The following is a 6,000-nucleotide window of genomic DNA, read 5'->3' on the forward strand; positions in this document are numbered from 1 at the left end:
GGAGTGAAAACGACGCGGTAACTAACCGATGGTGGTAGCGCCGCATGGCGTGCAAACATCAGCGGAACGATGATTTATGTCGCCGTGGCGATTAACGTGTCGTGAAATCGTTTCATCAATTACACCCACCATCCCGCCCCATGCGAACTCCCCACAAGCCGGAAGCGGCGTCTTTATTGCCGCTGCTGCTACGACGCTGATCCGGTCATAGCCTTCAGCAGTGCGATTAATACCTTTTGGCTTTTTCCAATGTGTGATGGGCGCGGTGGAGCGGTGGCACCAAGGCTTTGATTCTCATAATATGAGACATTTTCAAAGTATTCTTGAGCAGTGGAGCGTTTCCCGTTATGCTGCGGGATATCGATTCACTGTTGTCTAGTATTTATAGAAGCGTTTACTGAACACGACGCGTGAGAAGATTTACTGCACAGCTCTTCTATTAAGTTTACAAAAGCACGCAATTCGGATAGCGTCGAGCCATTCGTGATATCTAAATACGACCAACACGACACCATACCGAGCACGGCCGGCCGCGACCGGCATGATTTATGTCGTCGAGGCGACATCAATTATCGTTCCACTGTTGTTTGCGCGCCATGCCACACTGCCATCATCGGCTACCTACCACGTCGTTTGCACTCAACCACGGCTGCCGAGCACTAGCTGCCCATAAGACACGGATCGTGGCTTGGTGCGGGTTGCGAACTCACCTTGGTGCGCTTGGCCCGCTCGGAGCCGGCCAGGTCGATCATGTAGAGCCGGCCGACCTTGACCGTCTCGTGAATGTCGCGCACTCGCGACTGCTGGCGTACGTTCACCTGCGGTGCACGAAGGACCCGGCTTCAGACACGGCCACACCAGTCGATGTGTATGCGTATGTGTGGGGGAAGGGGGGAGGGATAAAGACCGCAGGTGCCATGCGGAACAGCCTAACTGATATTTACTGGCTCCCGGATTGGTATCCTGGATTCCTGATGTCGTGGACGATTACATAATGGGATGTCTTCGGCACAGAGAATTGGTTGCGAGGGTTTGTTTGCATACACTTTTGTTACGACTGATTACGGGTCGCCGGGAACCGCGTGAAATTCGTGGGACGCTTTCAATGCATCCGCACAGCCAAAGTCAGACGAAGCATACCACCATTTACTTCCGAGACTTAGAGTGAGGTCAGCTAAAGTTATCCAACTATCAGACAGGAAAATTTTTGAGCCTTTAATCCTCCAGCGCTGTGAAGATGTTGGTGTGATGAAGACTACTGGCACCACATCGGACAATTTGCTTGACCTAACCTGACACGCCCTTTGCCTTGGGGGACACTTCGTCCTCATTTCCCCATATCAGTCACTTTATCCACCATCCAGTGGGTGCAAACGCGACCTTAACACCAACGCCAAGAGTGGATCTAGTCTCGGATTCGAGTGACCTTCGAAAGGGTTCTGGCCCCAGCTGCATTCGCCATAATATCGCCTAACGTCTTGAGAATTACTCGAAAGCGGGATAACGCAGTGAGTTCCAAGAACTTTTTGCGGGGCGCAATTTTCCGTATTTACGCCGCAGAAACATTCGAAAACTGTGTCATAACTCCATGACCTGACAAAGCAGAAATCTGATTTTTGAAACCGATGTAAACATATCAAAACTAGCCCAAGTTTCAACACCACCTCGGTCGCAGAGTTGCCTTCATAAAACTGGTGAGTTGGACCAACCTACAGTTTAGGCAAGCTGCATGGCGTCAGCGAAAGCGATCCTTGCTATCAACATGATCCCACACACTTCAAGCCACGGCATCCCGAGCCTGTACCTGCAGAAGTGCGTGGCTTCTGGAAGAAGTCTTATTGGCTGCTGTCGACTCCATGGTCCGTTCTTTATTGCCCTTGGTCAACAGCCTCATCACCTGGTGCGTGACAGGAAGGTGAGCATCTCGGACAATGGTGCATTAGCGCTGAATCGAGCTGCAGCGCTAGCATGAATGATCCGACAGGATTCCTCATCGGGCAGCATTACTTGCATGATTAAAAGTGTATCAGTTGCGCCGTGCTATACGACATTCATGTTGGGCGTAACAAGAGAGCGGAGAAGAATAAGATATATAGTGAAGGATCCCGATGGAAACCAAGAACATTGATTACGGATAAATGCAACGCCAGCTGTGTCGCTGCGTTGAACGCCCACATCACATAGAAGTCACTAATTCAAACAGCCCAGTGAAATACGGTTTGTTCAGCTCCCAACTCCTGTTCATTTTTTTTCGACCACGGGCCGACCGATGGCAGAACAAAGGGGCGACAGGCGCAGACAACACGCCCGCGACACTTTCCCCACCTCCTTGGTGTTCATGGTGGTGACCTCGGAGAGCCCGACGACCTCGATGGTGCCCTTCTTGGCGTCCTCCCTCAGATCCAGTGTGCCGCTGCTCGGGTTCAGGAGGTCCCGGATGTTCTCATTGTAGATTTCCAGGTAACTCAAGGTCATCTGCATCGGCGTTCAGGATGATAAGACATGCATGTGTAAAGCGACTCGCAAACACATTTGTGACGATGACTAGCAGCATTTTCGTAATGGCGACTTTTTTCCCCAATACTCTCGACAACAGTTTATAGATACAGAATAACTGACACCAGAGCGCTGAACAGAAAATGCACGCCAAGCGCACTCAGCTGATTGCGTTCGTTTGCGCGGCGTGGTCTGCTCTTTCCAGACACAAGTTATCAGCCCATCTTTTTAGCCTAACAGCCGCTTCGGATCACAGTTGTCTCGCGTCAGAGAATCTTTCCTCCAAGTTTATCCAAGCCCTCTAAGCTAGGGTTTCCTTCTCGCTGAGGACGCATTGTCTAAATTGCAATGCGCAATTGAGAGCACCTGCAGCCGCCGCTGAAATGTCTCCAATTCACGAAGTGAAGCTAGAGGGTCGTTACAGACCCTCGAGAAGTGCCTCACCCCGAATTCGAGCTCGTCTTTCTTGTCCGCCATGGCCTTGAACAACTCGTTGAGGGCGCGCACCATGATTCCTGGCTGTTCCATGGTTCCTACCATAGTGTACGTCTTCCCAGCACCTGTGATATGTCACGCATTTGAAGATATTGTACATGTAGGGAAGTTGGTGCAGGAATGCTGCCAGAGTTAATATCCTTTAACGGCAAAATGTTAACATTATGACCAGCAGAACAGATCTCAGCTGTCTACTCTCAAATTATTTTTGGTATTAAATGTTTGCCAAATGAACTTCCAACAATATTTTCGCAAACAAAGACATCTATTTTCACGTTTGCCCTCTCGTTACTGACATCATTATGAGCGAATATACAACCCGTGCAGCGTAACCCTATGGCAAAACAAATCTCAGAAGTTGTTAGGGGCTTACATAAAACTTTCTGGGTGAGAAAGCAGCGAGACGTCTTCGGATGAAGCGTAACGGACACCATCTCCTTCGACGACCTGAGCCATTCCAAAATTCTCTCCAAAGTCAGCGCTACAAAAATCGTTGACTATGTCTTCGATGAACGTTCGCTGCGAGCGCGAGCGGGTAAAGCTACCCTAGACCAATCATTGCTGCGGTTATCGGCCTCTCCAGCTGGCGCTCACCTGTAGGACCGTAAGCGAACACAGTCGCATTGTATCCCTGCAGGACGTCGTTCACTAGTGGACGGGTCGTCTTTTCATAGAGTTGTTTCTGAAAGCAAACGATTCGCTCAACTCCCGAAAACGGCCGTTAGCAATGCACGCGACAACAGCAAAACGCAATGTTATGCAGCATACCCGCACACAAACTCGCATTTCTGCCTTAGGAGGATGATGTGGAGTGATGGCCGCTAACAAATTAGCAGCCTGCCTGCATCTTCGATACGTCATCAGTTGCTCTGCCGCATGACTGGTATGGTGGCTGCTGATAAACTGGCAGCCAGTCCGTGACTGCTGATAAATTGGCAGCCAGTCCGTGGCTGCTGATAAATTGGCAGCCAGTCCGTGACTGCTGATAAATTGGCAGCCAGTCCGTGACTGCTGATAAATTGGCAGCCAGTCCGCAGCCGCGTACGTTATCTAATACAAACGTAGGATCTTACTCCAGCACAAACACCTGCTGTGAAGTGGTGGAACGTTGACATACAAAAGGTTATCCCATTGCAAATCAGTAGTTACTTACATAACCATTCTTTATTTTGTTATCTCTAAAGCACGTACAAACGTAACTGGATTCAATGCTGCAATCAATGCATAGACCACCCACTCATTTGTTCGGCTTTGTCCAAAAGTGGAGATAGTTTCCGGCGTTTGTGGACCTCGACCTAGCAAACACCTGCCCCCTCACCTGGTTTGAGTCCTCGCCGAAGGCCAAGTCGTACACGAAGTGCTTCTCGTGTCGCCTCTTCTGCCGCAGAATGTCATTTTTGTCGCCGTCATTTTCCTGTAGCGTGACCATCTGAGAAGCAGCGGGTGCTTCAACTCTCTACCCAACACCGGTCGGCGGTCATCCAACGATATCGTCCTTATTTCATCACGCAGTGAGGTGCGCATAATGTCACAGCCGCATGCTTATGCCTTGAACCTGCCGCTTCATAGATACAATTACGATTTAAGCGGGCTTCGCTGGATGTGTGCTGTGTATCCGAGCGTTGATCTTTTCTGGAGAGACGCTTTTGGCACGTCACATGTAGAGTTCACATTCCTTGTTTCACATGCGCAGCTGCAGGCGAAGTGTGACGCGCCTAATTAGTTATCGAATTCACGCAAGCCGGGTCTTCCATTCGGCGTGTCCTCATGGGCCCTGATAACACAATAACGACGAACATTTACTCACCTGAAAGAATTAATATCTCATCAAGCCTTGCTTTTGCAACGTCCCCATCAGGAAAGCATTAAGGTTATTATTCCACAAAGGTCATGCTCACAAAGGTCACGGCGGGTCATATGCCTCCGAAATAGGCCATTGTTTATTGTCGCATACAGCGTACATCACAAGTCAGTTAGGGCTCAAATTGGTTTTGTCTATTGCTCCCGCTCGTTGAACGTTTTAATTTCATTTGCTAAGCCGAGCTGTGCCAGCGGCACAGATAGTTAACATCTGCGCAGCGAGGTGGCAGAACGAGGGAAAGCAGCTCGCGTTCCCTTCGGGTGCTGTTTGGCATGCCAGCTACGAATGAAGTGATCTCAAACTCAGTGAATGGCTGCTCTCTATGGTAGGCATTGTGTTTCGGGATACAAGGTTAGCTAGGCAGCCTTTTTCAAAAGCAAGAACGTATATCTACGCTTTATTCACACACATACGTCTCTCTCTCTCTGTCTCTCTCTTACATAAATATATGCATATATATATATATATATATATATATATATATATATATATATATATATAAGTTGTGGCAAATAAGGGTAGAGAGTTTATTTATTTCTGCCAAAATAAATTTCGGCGGGTTCGATATAGCATTCTGACATGCATCATGACATGATCAGCCAACAACGAGCGCCATAAGCGAAAAGCTAACGCCTTCGGCCTCCACGTGGGGAGCCCGGGCTCACACCCCGATTGCCAATTAGCCCTTCAGCGCTAATGCGGCTTCTGCAATCGCTGACGTTGCATAAAAAGGACGCAAGACGGCGTGCGTCGCGGTCCCCTTTCCATGCAAAAAAAGATCAGCTGGTGGTTCGTTCATGCGCGGTCAACAGAGCGGTCGGAGGCCTCGGTCACGTGACTGAGACCCCGTCACCGCGTGGCTGACCTTGTCATCTGAGGCCTCGGCCACACGGCCCCGGGCCCGCTCCGCCGGCGCCAGGGGTCGGATCCTTACTGCCACCTGCCGGCAGAGACGAGAAGTGAGCATCGGTCGTGTCGTGGTAACGGACACGAGTGTCGAACACGAACGGCCGGAGTGGGGGGGGGGGGGGGGGGGGGAAGAAGGTGGACAGAGGGCAGGCGTTCTCAATATTTGAAAAATGTACAACTAATGACATGGCATGGCGCGGTAAAAAAATGGATAAAAAGGGATAAAAATGGGTTTGGTG

The 6,000-nt window shown here is 49.9% G+C and overlaps 1 pseudogene; it reads right to left on the reverse strand.

The window, feature by feature from the left end:
* LOC119114209 (kinesin-like protein KIF19) overlaps positions 1-5,787 on the reverse strand; it is a 39,307-nt pseudogene extending 33,520 nt beyond the window's left edge.
* Between the last annotated feature and the right edge of the window lie 213 nt (positions 5,788-6,000).

Source organism: Pollicipes pollicipes, unplaced genomic scaffold, assembly GCF_011947565.3.
Source record: "Pollicipes pollicipes isolate AB1234 unplaced genomic scaffold, Ppol_2.1 Scaffold_7262;HRSCAF=8765_pilon_pilon_pilon, whole genome shotgun sequence".
NCBI classification, from domain to species: Eukaryota; Metazoa; Arthropoda; class Thecostraca; order Pollicipedomorpha; family Pollicipedidae; genus Pollicipes; species Pollicipes pollicipes.